General features: G+C 38.0%; 1 protein-coding gene across 11 annotated transcripts in view; it reads left to right on the top strand.

Annotated features, from left to right (window-relative positions):
• The window catches only part of SMYD3 (SET and MYND domain containing 3), a 761,886-nt gene that overhangs the window by 275,008 nt on the left and 463,777 nt on the right, over positions 1-23,101 (top strand). The window lies entirely within an intron of this gene.

Here is a 23,101-nt window from a genome sequence, read left to right on the forward strand (position 1 = left end):
TTATGTAAAGTTTAAAAATAAAATAAAATTTAAAAAAAATAAAAAAATAAAAAAAGTTTTTTTTCCCATCTTATTAGGAGGTAAAAAGTGATTGTTTTTAGGTATAAAAACAAACTCATCTCTCATTCTAATGTGAAATACTGCCTGAAGTATAGCCTATTATCCGTAAAAACTACATACTCTTTTCATGCATACTTTTATGTCATCAAATTTAAATCATGTGTCCCGGCAACCACAGATTCAATTGACCACTGTTATAGATTTTTGCCTAGCCTTGTGGTTTAGGAGAAGGACAATAATAGATTAAGAGGAAAATATATATTAAGAGAATCTCTGCTAAATTATTTTTCATGTAAAAAATACTTTTTATTGTCTCTTGTACACAGGAAACATTAACACAGAACACTTTCGTCTTTTTTTATTGAACTCTAAAATACACTATAAAAGGGGTTAGCTACAGGTCATGAATCAGCTACTCATCACTCAGCTCCCACACCTGAGAGAGTCCAAGGACACTTAAATGCAAATACATTGCACTTTCACTTTCTTGAGTGACCCCGACAGAGGATGAGATGGCTGGATGGCATCACCGACTTAATGGACGTGAGTCAGAGTGAACTCTGGGAGTTGGTGATGGACAGGGAGGCCTGGCGTGCTGCGATTCATGGGGTCGCAAAGAGTCGGACACGACTGAGCGACTGAACTGAACTGAACTGAATTGAAACATGAGGATTCCAGATAACACTGTCTGTTAGAAATATAAATGAAGTAACAAATGTGGGTCACATATGCAATTTTAAATTTTCTAGAAGCCATATTTTGAAAAGAAAAAGGTAATTTTAGTATGATTTAATAATATTAAATAAAATAGCATTAAAATATTAAAAAAAATGTATCTTGAGACTATTTGCATAGTAGAATTTTTAATCCTAAAGTGCTGACTCACTTCATTGGAGAAAATGAGGTTTTCAGTTGTGAATGTGAAAGCGTTCCTGATTTTCTGGATCATTTTCTTCCCATTCACTTTGGATAACACCACCTTATAAATAGGATTTAATTCACAGAAAACAGCAAACTGAAAGCTCCAGTGGTATATACTATAGTCATTTATTTTCATATTTTAAATACCTTATTATTAATGGAAAATAGCTTTAAAGCCATCCATGATATACACCACAGCTAACTCAGTTTGACAGTGAAAGATGCTTTGTTGGTCTGTAAGGGCAGATATAAAATATATACCATAAGAGCACATCTTGTGCATATATAATCCAATTCTCTCTGCTCATATTTTTTGGTCCTATAAAAAGAGACAGGAAGCACTACTAATACTGCTTTTACTTCTTTCTTTTTTCCACAGTGTTTTCTTTTACCTACTATAAACATTTAAACATGTCTTTTTTTTACTGTCTGGTTGCAACAGTTTTATATACAGAAAAGATACTTCAGTTCTAATGTGAATTGAATTTATATGGGCTCCCTCTAAACATTATTTGTGAAATATTCTGAACACATACAAAAATGATATTTCAATGATCTTCAGAATGCTGAGGTTTCCAGTTTCTATAATTCTGCTCTCAGACCAGGCAGTGTGTTCATCTCTGTGTAGCAGCCTGCCTTTAGGCATCATTAATGTTTTAGATTTTCATAAATTCTGCCATGGCCAAACAGACCAAGAACCTGGTCTATAAACTATAAAGTTCCTCTAGGAATTAAACAGCTGCTAGCTTTTATTTTTTCCTTTTGGTCTCATCTCCAAATAAAGTGCAGCTTAAAAGTAAGAATAAAAATTGGGAACAAAAATACTTTGAAACATGCTAGCATATGTGTGTGTGTACATGCTAAGTTGCTTCAGGCTCTTTGCGACTCTGTGGGTTGTAGCCCACCAGGCTCCTCTGTCCTTGGGATTCTCCAGGCAAGCATACTGGAGTGGGTTGCCATTTCCTCTTCCAGGGGATCTTCCCAGCTCAGGAATCAAACCCACGTCTCCTTTGTCTCCTGTATTAGGCAGGCAGGTTCTTTTCCACTAGCACCACCTGGGAAGCCCTGCTAAAAGTATTTAGTTTCTATTATATTAAGAAGAGAGCAGACACAGTGCATTCAGGGTAATCCCCAACCCCAAAAGGGAGAGAGAAAGGAAACATTTTATAACGTAAGTTAAAATATCTCATCAATACAAGTGATTTGTATCTCAGAGATGAAAGCTTGAAATTTAAAGTAGAAAATGCATGAAACATAATGTGATTCTGAGTAAGTCTTAATGACACTTTTATATCACCCTCGGCTAAACTGACATTAGCTAATTAACATTCCTTCAATACCAATAAACCATTGAGGACCTTATTTCCCAGTATTGTCAAGGCGATTCTTTCATGGTCAGACTTTGCTCTGAATTCACACTCTGTATGAATTTGATTCATACTGTATGAAAAGTTACAGCTCCATTTTTTCCAACTCTGCCAGTTCAACCACATAACCACATAGATTACATAGAAGGCCAAGGTGTCAGTCAATTACTGAGCCATGTTTTCCTGCCCAGATATTCATTTGTTTTGGGTATCAGTAATAATAAAATATTTTAAATGTATTCATTGGTTTGCTTTTCCTATGGCTATTTAATCACATTTGTGCTCCAGTTTGTTCCATAGAGAGCTTGAGAAGACCAGCAGTAGAATTACATACGGTGCCTTAAAAGTATCCAGGACAAAGAAAATGAAATTTAAATAGGAAACTGAGACCAGAACAAAACCCCAAAGCACAAAGACTCAGGACCTTAAGTTCAGCCGATGTTTTGTTCTTCTTGTAAACTGTGATGTTGACTGCCACCAAACAATGATTTTGTTTCCTTCCTGGTGGGGGGACCTCTGACAGGACATGGCACTGCCATGAGCCTGATATCATGGCTCCCGCTAGATACATATTCAGGGCTTCCCAGGTGGTGCCGTGGTAAAGAACCTGCCTGCCAGTGCAGGAGACACAAGAGACGCAGATTCTGTCCCTGGGTCGGGAAGATTTCTTGGAGGAGGGCACGGCAATCTGCTCCAGTATTCTTGCCTGGAGAATCCCATGGATGGAGGAACCTGGGGGGTTACATTCCATAGAGTTGCAAAGGGTCGGACACGACTGAAGAGACTGAGCACACAGCACATAGATACTTATTTATCCCAGAGCCCTGCTGTCGCCAAGCTGAGGACCACAGTTGTACTTAATTTACCTGCATAGCCGTGTATGGTTGTGTATCCCTAACCAGACTATAAGCAACTGGAGAGCAAGAATTATAGTTTATCATTCTGCCTCTTCCCCAGTGAATAATGTATTAATAATGTGTATGGGAAGGGATCATAGTCTGGCTTGAAGATAGCATGTGATTCATACTCCAGCAGAGACTGAGACTGATTCTTCAATTTCCGTGAACTGGAAGGGGTTAAATATAGGATGATTAGGACAGAAACTAGTGTAGGGTTTATGACACTTCCTAATTACAATGGATAAAATGGTGTTAACTCTTGTCTTTTTCTTCTATGATCATGTACTTTCTGTCTCAGCCGTGCACTTAAGAGCAGATCTGTTAATGAGATATTTGACCTTTAGTTTTTTCCAGGTTAGTAGTTCAAAAGTAGTCCTATTTTTAGGACTGGGAGAATAGAAAGCTATGCAAAGTCAAATAGAAATCTGTGCTGCAAAATCAGGTGTAGTGTCACATTTCATGTTTCAGTCCTCTGTGCATATCTGCACTCCTTACCTTTCTCCTTTTGAACTGAAACAGTCTCAGAGGTAATAGAACCTGATCTTTTTTTTTTCTCTTCTTTGTATGGGTTTCAGTCATTCTTCATGTTAATTTTGTATCTGCTTAAATCAACACATAATTTAAACATAATTCTAATTCCAAATTGTGTAGTTACAAAGGCTTCTTGCACAAGTTTTAACTGATACAAAGAATTCTGTATTCTGAAGTTAAAATTTACACTGCAGCATGGTTCTCTGTGTCAGGTATTTAGCATTTAGCGTCTTGCAGGCTAAATGCAATGTTCTCTTGCATGAGATCTTTAAGGTACTTAAATTTAAGACACATGGTGGTGTGAGAGCCCAGTAACCATCCCAGGGTGGCTTGAAGGAGCACTTTCTTTCTGTACAGTGTGTGTTCTTTAAAGGCAGCAGCCATTGCTGTCTCCCTCATTGTAATTCACTCTACATCCAGCGCTACTGGAAAACTAATGAAAATGCTGGGACTACAAGGCTTTATTTTACTGTTGAGAATTCTCAGTGGTTACAGTATTATGTAGTGCCTAATTCTCTTGGTGTCACATTTTTTTTTAATAGTGATTTTTATTTTCAGTGCAGTAATCCATTTCGTTCATTAACCCCCTAACCACTGAGTAAGCTTCATGTCTCAAATGAACTTCCCAAGGAAGAGGCATGCATTAGGTTTATTATAAATGTAAATGTTCTCATCCCTCCTAAATCTCTCTCTCTTTTTCTGTGTATTTTTCTGATTGGCATTAAAAACTATGACTTTTAAGTCAAACTATGAAAGATCTAAGGGCTACAAGAAGAGAGTAAATACTGTGTTTCTCTTAGAATATGATCTCAAGTGATACAACTGTTGTCATAGCAAAATTAGGTTAAATTTAATAAAATCTGCTCTTTGCTCCCATGGAGAAACTAAACTGGGACATAAGGATTTTAATGTCACTTCATTCCCCTTTCATTTGGTTTCCCATCCTTAATGCAAACATCGAGTATACCCTTTATTTTGAAAAAATTGATTTGCTGTGGCAGCTAAATGGTATTGGATCCTGTGTGTGATCTGTACAGATTTGTACCCCAAACAGTAATTGTCATTCATGCCATGCCTTTATGTGTCAAGTGCTGTATCTGATGAATAACCGGCACCCTGGATGACTAAGGTGGTTTTGAAATGTTAAGGGATATTATCTCCAGGATATTATGAAATGTCTTAGGATCTTATTTTGAGTAATTCCCTTGCCATTTAAAGCAGTACTTTCTTTTTGTGTGTGTATCAGTGTGTGTTTATATGTACATTTTAGTAAAATTACCCCAAAATCGGTGAATTTAGAATTACTATGTTGATGCTTATCTGAGCACTGTAAAAATATTACAGCTGCATTTTGTTGTTTCACTGTTCGCTCTAGTAGAGATATGTATTTGCTTTTTAAAATAAGTCCTCCTATTGCTGCTGCTGATGTCAACTGCCCAGTGACTACAGAAGCTGCTTTCTGGACAGCATCTTTATTACTCTGCAAGTATCCACAAGCCGTATCAATAAAGCAGGAAACAGTATGGAAAACATACCTCTTTGAAAGTGGAATGTCAAGTTCAGTGAGAGTAGGGTAAGAATGATTGATAGTTTAGGAGAACAAAAGACCGCTTTCAGAAATGAATGAGGACCAGAATCTAAGTGCATCCAATATAGTGCTTAGCAGTAACCCAGGAAACTCACGGGTGAAGAATGTACTGAGTTCCTAATTTGAAAAATTCTCTTGAATAAAATGCATTAGATAGAAAAGTAACTAAATTAAAATATTTAGATGAAAATATAATTCATGTGAAAAATACTTCGAAGGAAGCTAAGTAGCTGAGGAAGATACTATCACGATGGAGAAATTTATGCACATGCGTATATGCAACCAGACCCCCCAGGTGGTGCTGGTGGTAAAGAACCCGCCTGCCATTGCAGGAGACATAAAAGACGTAGGTTCGATCCTTGGGTCAGGAAGATCCCCTGGAGGAAGACATGGCAACCCCCTCCAGTATTCTTACCTGAAGCAGCCCATGACAGAGGAGCCTGGTGGGTTATAGTCCATGGAGTTGCAAAGAGTTGGACACGACTGAGGTAACTTAGCACACACAAATGCGTATATAAATTAGCACCAAACTGTCAAATACAACAGCCAATACCTGCATTTGGCTACTTAAGTTTAAATTAATTAAAATAAAATAAAATTTTAAATTAGGTTTTTAGTTGTACTATTTCAAGTGTTAAACAGCCACATGTGGCTACTGGCAACCATATTTAATGGTGCAGACATAGAAAATTTCTATTATTGCATGAAGTTGTCTGGGATAAGACTGCTCTAAAACAATTTCTTCTTAAGATGGGAACAAAGATCATGATACTGTTTTTTAATGATAAAAATAAGCCAAATGGTATAAAAGTGAAAGTGAATGTGAAGTCGCTCAGTCATATCCAACTCTTTGCGACCCTGTGGACTGTAGCCTACCAGGCTCCTCTGCCCATGGGATTTTCCAGGCAAGAGTACTGGAGTGGGTTACCATTTCCTTCTCCAGGGGATCTTCCCAACCCAGGAATGGAACCCTGGTCTCTCATATTGCAGGCAGACACTTTACTGTCTGAGCCACCAGGGAATAAGTTAATAAATTTGATCCCTGATTCCTCTGCCTTTTCTAAATCCAGCTTGTGTATTTGGAAGTTCTCGGTTCATGTACTGTTGAAGCCTGTCTTGAAGGATTTTGAGCATTACCTTGCTGGCATGTGAAATGAGTGCAGTTGTGCAGTAGTTTGAACATTCTTTGGCATTGCTCTTCTTTGGGATTGGAATGAAAACTGACCTTTTCCAGTTGTTTGGCCACTGCTGAGTTTTCCAAATTTGCTGGCATATTGAGTGCAGCACTTTCAAAGCATCATCTTTCAGGATTTGAAATAGCTCAACTGGAATTCCATCACCTCCACTAGCTTTATTCATTGTGATGCTTTTGAAGATCCACTTGACTTTGCACTCCAGGATGTCTGGCTCTAGGTGAGTGACCACATCTTTGTGGTTTTCCAGGTCATTAAGATATTTTTTTTTATAGTTCTGCTTCTGTTGGGTCCATACCTTTTCTGTCCTTTATTGTCCCTATTTTGCATGAAATGTTCTCTTGCTATCTCCAGTTTTCTTGACGAGATCTCTAGTCTCTTCCATTCTGTTGTTTTCCTCTATTCACTGAGGAAGACTTTCTTATCTCTCCTTGTTGTACTTTGGAACTCTGCATTCAGATGGGTATATCTTTCCTTTTCTCTTTTGCCTTTCACTTCTTTCCTTTTCTCGGCTATTTGAAAGGGCTTCAGACAATCATTGTGCCTTTTTGTATTTCATTTTCTTGGGTATGGTTTTGGTCACCACCTCCTGTACAATGTCATGAACCTCTGTCCATAGTTCTTCAGGCACTCTTTCTGTCAGATCTAATCCCTTGAATCTTTTTGACACTTCCACTGTATAATCGTGAGGGATTTGCCTTATGTCATACCTGAATAGTCTAGTGATTTTCCTACATTTTCAATTTAAGTCTGAATTTTGCAGTTTAGGTAGTTCATGATCTGAGCCACAGTCATCTCCCGGTCTTGTTTTTGATGACTGTATACAGCTTCTGCATATTCAGCTGCAAAGAATATAATCAATCGATTTCAGTGACCACTTGGTGATGTCCATGTGTAGAGTCAATCTTGTGTGGTTGGAAAAGGTTGTTTGCTGTGACCAGTGCATTCTCTTGGAAAAACTCTGTTAGCCTTTACCCTGCTTCATTTTGTACTCCAAGGCCAACCCGCCTGTTACTCCAGGTATCTCTTGACTTACTACTTTTCCATTCCAGTCCCCTGTGATGAAAAGGATGTCTTTTTTGGGTGTTAGTTCTAGAAGGTCTTGTAGGTCTTCATAGAACTCTTCAACTTCAGCTTTTCTGGTGTTAGTGGTTGGAGCATAGACTTGGATTCCTCAGGTATTAAATGGTTTGCCTTGGAAGCAAAGTGAGATTGTTCTGTCATTTTTTATATCATTAATGTATTATTAATATTTTTTATATTAACCCCTAATTCCATCAGATCAGATCAGATCAGTCACTCAGTCGTGTCCGACTCCCTGCGACCCCATGAATCGCAGCACGCCAGGCATCCCTGTTCATCACCAACTCCCAGAGTTCACTCAGACTCACGTCCATCGAGTCAGTAATGCCATCCAGCCATCTCATCCTCTGTCATCCCCTTCTCTTCTTGCCCCCAATCCCTCACAGCATCAGAGTCTTTTCCAATGAGTCAATCTTCGCATGAGGTGGCCAAAGTACTGGAGTTTCAGCCTAGGCATCATTCCTTCCAAAGAAATCCCAGGGCTGATCTCCTTCAGAATGGACTGGTTGGATCTCCTTGCAGTCCAAGGGACTCTCAAGAGTCTTCTCCAACACCACAGTTCAAAATCATCAATTCTTCGGCGCTCAGCCTTCTTCACAGTCCAACTCTCGCATCCATACATGACCACAGGAAAAACCATAGCCTTGACTAGACAGACCTTTGTTGGCAAAGTAATGTCTCTGCTTTTCAATATGCTGTCTAGGTTGGTCATAACTTTCCTTCCAAGGAGTAAGCGTCTTTTAATTTCATGGCTGCAGTCACCATCTGCAGTGATTTTGGAGCCCAGAAATATAAAGTCTGACACTGTTTCCACTGTTTCCCCATCTATTTGCCATGAAGTGATGGGACCGGATGCCATGATCTTCGTTTTCTGAATGTTGAGCTTTAAGCCAACTTTTTCACTCTCCACTTTCACTTTCATCAAGAGGCTTTTGAGTTCCTCTTCACTTTCTGCCATAAGGGTGGTGTCATCTGCATATCTGAGGTTATAGATATTTCTCCCGGCAATCTTGATTCCAGCTTGTGTTTCTTCCAGTCCAGCGTTTCTCATGATGTACTCTGCATATAAGTTAAATAAACAGGGTGACAATATACAGCCTTGACATACTCCTTTTCCTATTTGGAACCAGTCTGTTGTTCCATGTCCATAGATTATTTTAAATTATATTTTTAATTCACTATGTTTTCTTTTCTTTTTGATGATGATTTACTTTGTTGTGCAAAAGCTTCTTAGTCTGACGTACTTCCCTTTGTTTACTTCTGCTCTTTTTTCCTTTCCTCGAGGAGACAGACCCAAAAATATAGCAAGACTGATGTCAAAGAGGCTGGTATGGGACTTAGACTCCTCACTTCACCGGGGGTACCTCTGTGGTTATGATATCCCTCTTCTGGGCCACCACACCAGGGGTGTAGGTTCTGATCAGACTGTACTGAATTTTAGGAGGGAGATTCCTCCCACCTGTCTCAGTGTGGCCTTTCCTATATATATACTTAGTTGTGGAAAATCTGTTCTGCTAGTCTTCAGGTCATTCTTAGAAATGGTTACCCTATATGCTATTTATAGTTATCCTATATATCAGATCAGATCAGATCAGTTGCTCAGTCGTGTCCGACTCTTTGCGACCCCATGAATCACAGCACGCCAGGCCTCCCTGTCCATCACTAACTCCCGGAGTTCACTGAGACTCGCATCCAACGAGTCAGTGATGCCATGCAGCCATCTCATCCTCTGTCATCCCCTTCTGCTCTTGCCCCCAATCCCTCCCAGCATCAGAGTCTTTTCCAATGAGTCAACTCTTTGCATGAGGTGGCCAAAGTACTGGAGTTTCAGCTTTAGCATCATGCCTTCCAAAGAAATCCCAGGGTTGATCTCTTTCAGAATGGACTGGTTGGATCTCCTTGCAGTCCAAGGGACTCTCAAGAGTCTTCTCCAACACCGCAGTTCAAAAGCATCAATTCTTCGGCGCTCAGCCTTCTTCACAGTCCAACTCTCACATCCATACATGACCACAGGAAAAACCATAGCCTTGACTAGACGAACCTTTGTTGGCAAAGTAATGTCTCTGCTTTTCAATATGCTATCTAGGTTGGTCATAACTTTCCTTCCAAGGAGTAAGCGTCTTTTAATTTCATGGCTGCAGTCACCATCTGCAGTGATTTTGGAGCCCAGAAATATAAAGTCTGACACTGTTTCCACTGTTTCCCCATCTATTTGCCATGAAGTGATGGGACCGGATGCCATGATCTTCGTTTTCTGAATGTTGAGCTTTAAGCCAACTTTTCACTCTCCACTTTCACTTTCATCAAGAGGCTTTTGAGTTCCTCTTCACTTTCTGCCATAAGGGTGGTGTCATCTGCATATCTGAGGTTATAGATATTTCTCCCGGCAATCTTGATTCCAGCTTGTGTTTCTTCCAGTCCAGCGTTTCTTATGATGTACTCTGCATATAAGTTAAATAAACAGGGTGACAATATACAGCCTTGACATACTCCATTTCCTATTTGGAACCAGTCTGTTGTTCCATGTCCAGTTCTAACTGTTGCTTCCTGACCTGCATACAAATTGCTCAAGAGGCAGATCAGGTGGTCTGGTATTTCCATCTCTTGCAGAATTTTCCACAGTTTATTGTGATCCACACAGTCAAAGGCTTTGGCATAGTCAATAAAGCAGAAATAGATGCTTTTCTGTATCTCTCTTGCTTTTTCCATGATCCAGCGGACGTTGGCAATTTGATCTCTGGTTCCTCTGCCTTTTCTAAAACCAGCTTGAACATCCTAGTAGTTATCCTATTGTAATTTTCATAATATCTGTCTGAAGAGATGAGCTTAGAATCTTTTTACTCCACCATCTTGATCTATACCTTCCTTCAGGTTATGATTTTTTTGTGTACCTTTAAAAAAATTGTTAGCTTATTGTATTAATTGTGTTTATGCAAACTTAAATCCTTTCTGGTGTGGAGTATGAATTTGAGATAAATGACCAGGTTTCTACTTGTTAAAAAAGAGTTGGTATTACTAATCCATGCATCATAATAGTATGAGAAAAAATGAATTGATCATAGGGAACAATTGGAAAAATGTAAAACATTATATACAGAGTGCCACAGATACGTGGAAAACACCATGTAGGAAAAGCAGTGGTTCTTGAAGCTTGGTACATTTTCAAATTAAAAAATTTTAAGACATTTCTGAATTAATATTTATTTATTTATTTTTATTTTATTTTATTTTTAAACTTTACAATATTGTATTAGCTCCAAAATACTATGATATTGAAATTATTTTATGTCTCTGGACAATGATATTGATGTTAATGCTTAATTTAGGGGATTCATCTGTTTAAACCACTGGAAATACCCAGGCCCTGATTTTTAGGACTGAAGATATATTTAAATTTGTTGTAGGTGTTCATGGACATTGAGATAGTTTCAGTATTATGTCAGTTTCTTGAAAGGTGTGTTATTTAACTTTGCAACATCTCTGTGAGATGGATAAGGGGAAATTTTCATCATTTTTTCTGTAGATTTAACATGTAAAAACCTTTTAGGATTAAATACATTATTGATATTTTGTTCTGTGGCAGATAGACTGAAGCAATGCAACACCTGTTACTAACCTAAACTAATTATTCAATAAGTTATTGCTAGTCATTTCATTTAAATTGACACTAATCCCTTTTATTTTTAATGAGTGACATAAATTGATTTAACAGAATTTTAGCAGGATGATAAGATGAACAAAAACTCAATGTAGAGTTTCTCAGGAGAAAGTGTAGAATTTTTGGATATAAGCAAAGATAATTTATTAGGAGATATTCTAACATTATTCCTATAATGACTTTTAAATTAATGAGCTACTAATTGCAGACTTAGGATAATTGTCATTATCAATGAATTATAAAACAATATTGGAGCTTTACTTGTGGAAATTATTTCAGGCCCCTAAATTGCTTATCTTAATCTGAATGATGCTAATGTGGTTTCTAAATTTATCTGAAAAAATGTTTTTAATCTGGCTCAAAAATCTCACTTCATTAATTCGTTCATTTTTGGTTTTATTACTATGGATATTTCCAAGGATAATTGAAACTTCTAAAATAATGGAAGAATATGAAATAATATACAGTTTAAAAGAGGCCTTACTTTTAGAAGAAAGATTGTATCTGGATGGTAGAGTTTTCAATTTATTTATTTTTAATTGAAGAACTATTGCTTTACAATATTGTGTTGGTTTCTGCCATACATCAAAACATGAATCACCCATAGGTATACATATGTCCCCTCCCTCTTGAACCTCCCTCCCATCTCCCACCCCATCCCACCCTTCTAGTTTGTTACAGAGCCCTGCTTTGAGTTCCCTGAGGCATGCAGCAGATGCCCACAGGGTGTCTGTTTTGGGTATGGTAGTGTGTGTTTCCAGGCTACTCCGTCCACTGTCTCCCCCACGCCCACACCATGTCCATGATCTGTTCTCTATGTCTGCATCTCCACTGCTGTCCTCCAAGTAGGTTCATGAGCACCAGCCATCTATTTCATATATATGTGTTAATATGTGATTTTTGTCTTTCTCTTTCTGACTTACTTCATCCTATATAATAGGCTCTAGCTTCATCCAGGAATGGTAGAGTTTTAACTGTTTTCATAAAATCAGATCCATGATTGTTGTTAGGCGTAACATATCTTGTTTTTTTCTCTTTGAGAAATTCATACATAAAAGGAATATCAGTAGAATAGAGGATTTTGAACTTTTTAACAATGGAAACCTAAATTGCCACTTCAACTACTATAAATGATGTGGTCAAGATATTAAGATTTGTATTTGGAGTTTTTTGCTGCCATTCAGCAGGAAGTACAGGGAACCCCTGAGATGGGGATGTGGACAGTTCAAGAATCACCAGCCAGTACTAAAGATGCAAGAAAGGATGTGTGGGAATCCGAACAAGACATTTGATTGTTTTTCTTATGCCTCAAAATGTTGGAAGTTAGAATAGATGCAGTACCACACAGTTCAATAGTCTATGAATTTTTTGCCTTCCTTTAAAAATGTTATGAATTCAAGAGTCCTATAGGAGAAGCTATTTTATTCTCATTAAACATTGAAAGCCAATTGAATTGCTCTGCTTTAGCATCTTTTGAAGTCAACTTTGAAACTGAAATAAGGGAAATATTTTTATGTAAGTGTAAATAATGACATGTGATGTCAAACCTAGTTTATAAATATATTTACCATAGTTTTTAGAGATAGATGGGACCTTAGAGAGTTATTTGAATGATTAAGTGTAAACTACTATTATTTTTGTTTTATGCCCAAAGTTAAAGGGGCCAAAGGGGTCATCTGCTTAAGTTCAAAATGTTAATGAAGTTCAAAAGGAACCCAGTTTTACAGCCTGGCATCTTAGTATGGAGTTTTCTCCACTTCAGTGTTGTTTTATTTAGTCTTTCTAAGCGCTCTTAGAGAAGGAAATGGCAGCCCACTCCAGTGTTCTTGCCTGGAAGACTCCCACTGACGGAGGAGCCTGGAGGGTTTATCGTCTATGGGGTCGCACAGAGTCGGACACGACTGAAGCGACTTGGCAGCAGCAGCAGCAGCAAATGCTGTTGAGTATATTAAATGGTAAGGAAGCATAAAATGGTAGAGTATATAATGAACATTTTCTAAAATAGCTACATAGTTCTCTAATAGTAGAAAAAGTGAAAAGTGCAGCTAATCATGTATTGTGATGTGTCCCAGTGAAAATATTACCCTTCTCCTCCTCAGGGTCTACCTTTTTACCATGAGACATATGGAAAATTGGACTTGGTTAATAGTTTTCCGTGAATTATTACTGAGGTATAGAGTTTAATATGTCAGTCATTATACATGTAGTTATTAAGTGTCAGTTATTAATGCTAAAGAAAATTAGGAAGAACAAATAACTTTACCTAATAATCAAATGCTAAACAAATCAGGAATATGTTTTGAAACCAAGGAAGATGAACTATATGATTTATAATGTCTTCCTGAGCTTTAAAATTCAGTGATGATGATTACTTAGACACTCTTTGTTTTGGTGTTTTTCATATTAAAAAAAATATGTATATATTTGCCTTTTTGGTGTATTTGCATCTGTCAGTTCAGTTCAGTCGCTCATTCATGTACGAATCTTTGTGACCCCATGGACTGCAGCATGCCAGGCTTCTCTGTCCATCACCAACTCCTGGAGCTTGCTCAGACTCATGTCCATTGAGTCGGTGATGCCATCCAACCATCTCGTCCTCTGTCGTCCCCTCTCCTCCCACCTTCAATCTTTCCCAGCATCAGGGTCTTTTCCAGTGAGTTGTCTCTTTCTATCAGGTGGCCAAACTATTGGCACTTCAGCTTCATCATCAGTCCTGCCAATGAATATTCAGGACTGATTTTCTTTAGGATTGACTGGTTTTATCTCCTTGTAGTCCAAGGAACTCTCAAGAGTCTTCACCAATACCACAGTTTAAAAGCATCAATTCTTTGGTGCTCAGCTTTTTTAATGGTCCAACTCTCACATCCATACATGACTACTGGAAAAACCATAGCTTTGAGTATATGGAGCTTTGTCAGCAAAGTAATATCTCTGCTTTTTAATATGGTTGTCTAGGTTGGTCATAACTTTTCTTCCAAGGAGCAAGCATCTTTTAATTTCATGGCTGCAATCACCATCTGCAGTGATTTTGGAGCCCAAGAAAATGAAGTCTGTGACTCTTTCCATTGTTCCCCCATCTATTTGCCATGAAGTGATGGGACCAGATGCCATGATCTTAATTTTTTGAATGTTGAGTTTTAAGCCAACTTTTTACTCTCCTCTTTCGCTTTCATCAAGAGGCTCTTTAGTTCCTCTTCACTTTCTGTCATAAGGGTGGTGTCATCTGCAACATCTGAGGTTATTGATATTTCTCCTGGCAGTCTTGATTCCAGTTTGTGCTTCATCCAGCCTGGCATTTTACATAATGTACTCTGCATATAAGTTAAATAAATAGGGTGACAATATACAGCCTTGACGACTCATTTCCCAATTTGGAACCAGTCCATTGCTCTGTGTCTGGTTCCTACTGTTGCTTCTTGATCTGTATACAGATTTCTCAGGAGGCAGATAAGGTGATCTGGTATTCACATCTGTTTATTCAAAGGTTAGTTTGGTAGTTTTAAAACAGAGTTTCAATTTTTTTTTCCAAATATTCATTAAAAAAATCAGAAGAAAATCAAGTTGTAAAAGGACTAGAAGTCATTGTGCTTCCCAGTTCCACTCAAAATAACTCATAGTTGAAAGAAGTTGGGCACATCAAAGATTCGTCGATGTAATTGGTAGCACAGATGATAACACTGCTGCCGTCCAGGACTTGAGCAAAACACCTTTAGTAGTTAAGTGAGATTATGATCAGCATTGAAAGGTGGACTGCTCATTGAATATTCTCTTTTTGCATAATTTGGAATTATCCTTCTAGTAGTCATTGATGAAATTATGTCCTCCATCCCATGTAAACTACCATGATGTAGTAGATGGCATCATCACTAAGTGGTCTTCATGTAAATTAAAGTTTTTTTCCTAATTTATGCAAAGTGTGTTTAGTAGAAAAGATGCTCCTTCAATAACTTAATAGGGAGGCTGTGGAATTGCATTTGCAGTACACTTAGGAGTTCGCTACCTGCTCAAGGCCGTTACCAGGGCTTTCATAGTTGTGAGTCCCTCAGCCTGCCCTGTGAAAACAGAGTCCAAACTGTTTATACAGAACAAATTGCTGCACTTTAAGTTCAGTTTAACAGAGACTATAGATGGGAGTTTATTTTGGGTAAAGGGAAACTCTCCAGAACAAAATGAGGGCCAGAGAGTGTAAAAAGAGCTAATAAATATGGGAACTTACCTTGTGAAAGGTACTGGAACATAACATTGACTTTCATGAATGGAAAGAATAGAAAATCAGATTTAATCTTTCTAATAAAAGTTTCCCCATTTCCAAGTAGAAGGGAACATCAAAATTTTGTGTGTGTGTATCCTGTGAGGTATGTCTCTCCTTAATATCTACAAAATGCTGCTTATTTGCATGTTTATAAAAATGAAGATTATAGTTGATCCAAATCTGTCCTCTAAACTGCTGATTAGATTTGGAAGAATATGGACAGAGAGGTTGAATAAAAGAAATATGGGCCTGGGAGTTATTATATGTTGTGGGTCCATATCCATTATTCAGTGAGAGGATTTTTAGAATTAGTCTTTAGCAGGTTGATTTGAATGGGAAACAAAGTGAGGGGATTTTAAATATGTTCCATTTCTTACAGTAACTTCTATTGTTACCTATTTTGAGTGTATGTGGACACTCACATATACACACTTCTTCTGACTTATCTTGTTTGTAATTACTGCTATATTTGTAAGCACAGTGAAACATTTTTGCTGATGTGGTTATGATTTACAGGTGGTCTACATCGGCCCATCTTTTCTAGGATCTGCCCCTGGTTCTCTTGGTTCTCCAGGCACATCTTTAGGTTTGTGTGGGTTTAGATGCAGTGAGTGAACATGCCTAAGCAAGAATAAATTATTCAGACAGTATCTGATATTTAAAAGGGGACTGACATTTCGTTGTGTCTGATTGGAATTCTCTGCTTTGAACTTACTTTGTCCATTGTTTTCAGTGGAAGATACCTCCATTCTCCAATATCAAATTAATTCCTTATTGCACTTAATAAGATAACAAAGAACTGTGTATATAAAGATGAGACGAGCCTTCCTATTCCAAAGAAGGATACGTTTTGCTGCAACAGATCTTGCTTATACCTGTGGCGGATTCATTTTGATATTTGGCAAAACTAATACAATTATGTAAAGTTTAAAAATAAAATAAAATTAAAAAAATATAAAAAGAGACATAAATGCCTTTATTTTATTTATTAATTTTTATTGGAGTATATTTCCTTTACAATGTAGTATTAGTTTCTACTGTACAGCAAAGTGACTCAACTATACATATACATCTATCCCCTCTTTTTTTGATTGCCTTTCTACTTAGTTCACCACAGAGCACTGAGTAGAGTTCCCTGTGCTATACAGCAGGTTCTCATTACTTATCTATTTTATATGTAGTAAGAATCCACCTGGAGTGCAGGTGACCCAGGTTTGATCCTCAGATCAGGAAGATCCCCTGGAGAAGGGAATGGCTACCCACTCCAGTATGCTTGCCTGAAGAATCCCATGGACAGCAGAACCTTGCAGGCTGCAGTCCATGGGGTCGCAAAGAGTCAGACAAGGCTGAGCGGCTAACACTTACTAACCATTTACTTAATCAATAATGTATATATGTCAATCCTCAAATCCCAGTTCATCCCACACCCGCCCCCCCCAGAAATACCTTTATTTTATCATTACTGATTCTTTCTTGGCTTTCAGAGCACCTGCCTCGCTTCTTTCCTCTCTGCTTTCCTTTGTCAAAAGCATGAAGTGAGATTTATGGTGCCCTAGAGCCTTTTGTTTTTAGATAACTCTTTTGGATAAAGCTTGGGTAAATGACTTCCGATAACTCAACAGTTTACTTAAAGAGAATATGAATGTTTAGGCCAATATAGTACTGGCCACCTGATGCGAAGAGCAGACTTATTGGAAAAGAGCCTGATGTTGGGGAAGATTGGGGGCAGGAGGATAAGGTGGCATCAGAGGATGAGATGGTTGGATGCCATCATTGACTCAATGGACATGAGTTTGAGTGAACTCCAGGAGATAGTGAAGGACAGGGAGGCCTTGGATGCGGCAGTCCATGGAGTTGCATAGAGTTGGACACGACTGAACAACTGAACAACAACCCACATACCAAGTTATTTTCGACATGAGGCCTTTGTAATTGCTAGTTCTCTGGTTGGGATGGTCTTAAGTCTGTGGGTCTCCGTAAAAATGTCACTCCTGAGAAAGACCTCCTTGACCACTCTATCTAAAGGAGCTCCCCATTAAAGCTACTGTATTACAGTCTCTTTGAAGCAATAGTATTGTATACAATATTGTTGTTCATTTACTTGTTTACTTGTTTATTGTCTTTTTGCTGCACGAGGACAGGGTCTTTGCTGGTCTAGTTCACTCTCTAGTAGCAATCCTCACAAAGAAATCCCATGTGTTCAAGAAGGATGCTTGAATAAATGTGCTAGAAATCAAAGGACTGAAATCCTCTTACAAATGAAAAGTCTTTTACCTAAAAGGATTTTTCAGTTCTTTTCAAGTATAATCAAAAGTGATTTTGGAAACAGGTCAAACTGAATGCTATGATTTGATTAAGTTCATTTAATGAAATTATAGAATTTAGCAATTTCAGCATATTAGAATTACAGAAGTATTCCATATTCTAAGGGACCAGTCAAAACACAGGGTTCCAATCAAGTGTGCTTGTCAGATAAGAGGATATGCTGCATAGAAGAGAAGGGGACTGTAGAAGGGGTGGACCTCCTAAAGTGACACCAAGGTTAGGTGAAATCCTTGCATGCCTTCAGTAGCTAACAGCATAGTGTCAGGTCCATAAGAGAGTCAGGAGGGTGCTGGACATCCTCTTTAATGAACACAACTCCATTTTGAGTATTTCTTCAAAATGTCAGAATGAACAAATATATAAAGTGTTGTGTGTCACCCTCAAGCGGGAAAAACAGAGACAAGAAACTAAAATCATGGAGGTCAGAAGGTTTCTGTGATAGTACAGGAAACTCAGGCTGCATAGTTGATGGGACAACACCCCCACTCTCGTTCCTTGGCTACACTTCCTTCTCCTCTGCCTGGTGAGACATTTGTGGGTGGAGTGCATCCATAGCCTCTTCCTTTCTTGTGCCCAGCTCTCCTCATTCCTGCCTGCAGGGGACTTGCTTTTCTGAACCCTGGCTGCCCTCTGCCCCCTGCTGGGAAACAGAGGAGTTGGGAGGAGGGGTGTTTGCTAGAAGCTCCAGGGAGGATTCAACAAATTACAAATTCCCAATATCAGAAACAGGAAATCTGAATGAATGTCAAAGGCTGTGTGTATGTGAAATGGAGTATACTATTTAACTGAATAGAAGAGACATGCACATATTAGATGTTAAATAACAACATTAGAGCATTATGATTTAGTGTCAGATTAATCACGATTATTACTAACCCACTTAATAGATTCTGTCCATTCCTTCAGGGTATCTGTGAGAAGCCACTGAAGTGTGATAATAGAAAGTTTAGAGTTCCTTGCAACCTCCAGTTTATATTGATGTTTTAGGTGTAAATAAACTTTTCTCTTGTCCTAAATCTCAGTTACCTCAGACTCCTTTCACAATAAACTGTGGAAAATTCTGAAAGAGATGGGAATACCAGACCACCTGACCTGCCTCTTGAGAAACCTGTATGCAGGTCAGGAAGCAACAGTTAGAACTGGACGTAGAACAACAGACTGGTTCCAAATTGGGAAAGGAGTACGTCAAGGCTGTATATTGTCACCCTGCTTATTTAATTTCTATGCAGAGTACATCATGAGAAACGCTGGGCTGGAGAAAGCACAAGCTGGAATCAAGATTGCCGGGAGAAATATCAATAACCTCAGATATGCAGATGACACCACCCTTATGGCAGAAAGTGAAAAGGAACTAAAGAGCCTCTGATGAAAGTGAAAGAGCAGAGTGAAAAAGTTGGCTTAAAGCTCAACATTCAGAAAACTAAGACTGTGGCATCCAATTCCATCACTTCATGGCAAATAGATGGGGAAACAGTGGAAACAGTGTTTTTCCCAGACTTTATTTTAGTGTTTAGCCCAGACTTTATTTTTTTGGGCTCCGAAATCACTGCAGATGGTGATTGCAGCCATGAAATTAAAAGACGCTTACTCCTTGGAAGGAAAGTTATGACCAACCTATACAGCATATTAAAAAGCACAGACGTTACTTTGCCAATATAGGTCCGTCTAGTCAAGGCTATGGTTTTTCCAGTAGTTATGTATGGATGTAAGAGTTGGACTATAAGGAAAGCTAAGCACCAAAGAATTGATGCTTTTGAACTCTGGTGTTGGAGAAGAATCTTGAGAGTCCCATGGACTGCAAGGAGATCCAATGAGTCCATCCTAAAGGAGATCAGTCCTGGGTGTTCACTGAAAGGACTGATGTTGCAGCTGAAACTCCAATACTTTGGCCACCTGATGTGAAGAACTGACTCTTTTGAAAAGACCCTGATGCTGGGAGGGATTGGGGGCAGGATGAGAAGGGGACGACAGAGGATGAGATAGTTGGATAGCATCACCGACTTGATGGACATGGGTTTAGGTGGACTTCGGCAGTTGGTGATGGACAGGGAGGCCTGGCGTGCTGCGGTTCATGGGGTCTCAAAGAGTCGGACACGACTGAGCGACTGGACTGAACTGAACTGAACTGTAAGATGAAAATTTGGACATTTTCTTGTCAATTGGGACTTCATTATTAAATGGAAGAATATATTTATTGAGAACCTACTCAATGACAGGTACTCTTGTTAGGAACTTTAATAGATGATATGTAATTCTCTTAGGAACCTTGTGAATTAGGTATTATACCTGTTTACAAAAAAAGGAGGTGGAGGCTCTGAGAAATTAAGTTCTTGCTCAAAGTTATGCAGCTAATGAAACCCAGATGAGCTTAAATCCCAGGTTTGATTTCTGAAATCAGCCCATTTTCCATTAACATGAGTATCTCCCTATGCTTTATTCCTGGTCTGTATAAAGTCAGGCTAATAATACCTCCATATCTGTTTTGTAAAATCATGAGAACTCGATGAATATGAATGTAATACCTATACAAATTCCAAGCTCTATTATGATTATTAGTAGCATTAATCTGACAACATTACCAAAATGGTCTTTTAATTAACTGTCATTTTATACCGAGGTTTCTGAATACCCATCATGATTCTGTGAAGACTTCTATCTGCAACAGTGGATATTTTAATTATTTATTAGACTCCATGTGGTTATGTTTGGGTTTCTTTGAGGATGAGTTTTACACCCTTCCAATTGTTGGCAAATATTCATTCTAGAGAAAAGCTATCCATCTGTTCAGCTGCTAGCCAAAACATCACAGCAAAATAGCAGATTCAGCTCTAATATGAATCATGATGGGACAGTGTAACACAAAATATAAGTCATATCCTCATCAACAGATGTGGAAAGAGGTAGTGTCCATCTAGGAAATTTTAAGATTGTCATCATTTAAGGGTAAAGCTGGGTTTAGAGGGACATAGCAAATGCCCAAAATTGCACTTACAGATAGCATTTGAGTTGAAACTGAATGAACAGAAATAGAGGGGGAAACAAAAGGCTAAATTATTTAGCTTAAGCCCAGCCTCTATTGCAGATAGACTTGACATCTCCTAGACACTGAGGGAAAGCTGTTGGCACACCAAAGGATGGAGGTCTGCTTGACTAGATTGATCACTGCAGTAGCCCATATATTCTTCTTCTTTTTTAATGTCTGAAATTACTTATAACATGATTAACAGCAGTATATATATATTTTTTTAATATACATTTTTTTCCGAAGTATTGTTTTCCATTAGTTTATCATAGGATATTGGATATGGTTCTCTGAGCTCTACAGTAGGACCTCATTGTTTATCCATTCTAAACGTAATAGTTTGCATCCACCAACCCTAAACTCCCAGTTCTTTCCTCTCCCTCCCTTCCTTTGCCTTGGCAAACACAAGCCTATTTATGTCTATGAGTCTATTTCTGTTTTGTAGATAGGTTCTCCAATATATTCTTGAAACACACAGATTCTTGATCTTCCTGAATGTTATCATTTTCCTTTTTTTTTGAGGCATCTGTCCCGCATGCAGCACGAGTATAATTGTGCTTTTGGCCAGAATGCCCAGGTATATTGCTTTCTTTGTTTTGCTAAATACTTTTTTTATTATTAAAGACACAACAAAATGTTTATAACAGAAATACAAGGCACAAATAATAGTAAACAGAGATGGGTATAGCAATCAATCAGCCTGACAAATAGAACATTCCCACTACCTCTGAAGTTCCCTGTACCTCCTTTATCTTACCTCCGTGTCTCCTGTGATGTAACCACTATCTCAGATCTTAAGTATCATTCACTGGCTTTCCTTTATATTGTTTTTCACATGTGTATTACAGTTGATGTTTTAGTTTAGTTTTATATGTTTTTAACCTTATTTAACTGAAGTCAAAGTAAGTTTAATTGTTTTTTTCTTCTTTTCTTTTCGGCCCAGTATTCTGAGAATTTATTCATGACGATAAATGCAGCTATTGCTGATTCGGTTTCACTGCTGTATAGTTTTCTATTATGTGACTATATCATAGTTTAGTTACTTTCTGTTTTTAACAATTACACACTCGATTGCCACGAACATTTATATACTTATCTCCTGTTGCAAGTATACAGGAGTTTTTCTAGGGTGTATAATTTGTAATGGAATTGTTGGGCCATGAGTAGGCTTATGTCAGCTTCACTAGATACTATCAAATTATTTTCCAAGGGGACTGTATAAATTTATACTTAACCATCTGTGTATCAGAGTGTGTATTGTTTCACATTTTTGCTGACTTCAGACATTGTAGGATTTAAGGATTATTGCCAATTTTTATCAGTTTACTTATAACTATATTTTGTAGTTCTAAACATTTTTGTTTAAACATTAAAGGATATTTTTATCTTTCCTCATTTTTGTAATCTTTTGTTTTTGAAAAACTTTGACAGCCCAAACTGCAAAACTTTGCGAGCTTAATTCAGCTATATGATATTTATGCTGAGTCTTCCTCACTAGTTTTAATTCTTTGTTGTGTGATTTTTTTAAAAAACTGCAAGCTTAAGTGCTTTTGAAATTCTGTGAGGTTTCTATTGAAGGTGTTTTCATCCAAAGTGAATTTGATTTTTGTTCTGGTGACTCACTGGGACAGTCTAAGGTTAATTTCTGTGTCTGAGACTTCTTGGGCCAGAAATGTAATGTTAATTTAGGCTTCATGCTTGCTTGGCCAATTATCAAGTTAACGGCTTTGAATTCTCTGGAAAAGTATTACTCCACTCTATTCAGTGCTAAAGACTAGTTTGGCAACCTCCTTGTTCCTTCTGTGGAAAAAGTTTATTGAATTCACTCTAAGGGTATGATCCTTTGGAATCCAGATCTATTCAGGAGTTGGACCCAGGCGCAGTTCCCAGTGCTTTTTCCCTGGCTGCTGTCAGAATGGAGGTTCATGGTCCTCGAGCTAGCCGTGTGTCCCCAGTGAGAGAGCCAGCCTCAGAGTTTACTTACCTCTCTGGGTTGGTGCTTTTGCTTCACTGCAGTCATCTAGTGATACTTTTCTTTCTTGTCATCTAAATGATTAATTTTATATTATTTTTAAATTTTCTCTTTTTTGATGGAACTTCTTATATACCTTAATTTTTCTTTAATTATAAAAACATCCAGTGATGTAGAAAAGATGAAGCGATGAAACAGGAAGTGTATCACCTAGATTCATTAATTGTTAG

This window comes from Bubalus kerabau, chromosome 5, assembly GCF_029407905.1.
Source record: "Bubalus kerabau isolate K-KA32 ecotype Philippines breed swamp buffalo chromosome 5, PCC_UOA_SB_1v2, whole genome shotgun sequence".
Taxonomy (NCBI): domain Eukaryota; kingdom Metazoa; phylum Chordata; class Mammalia; order Artiodactyla; family Bovidae; genus Bubalus; species Bubalus kerabau.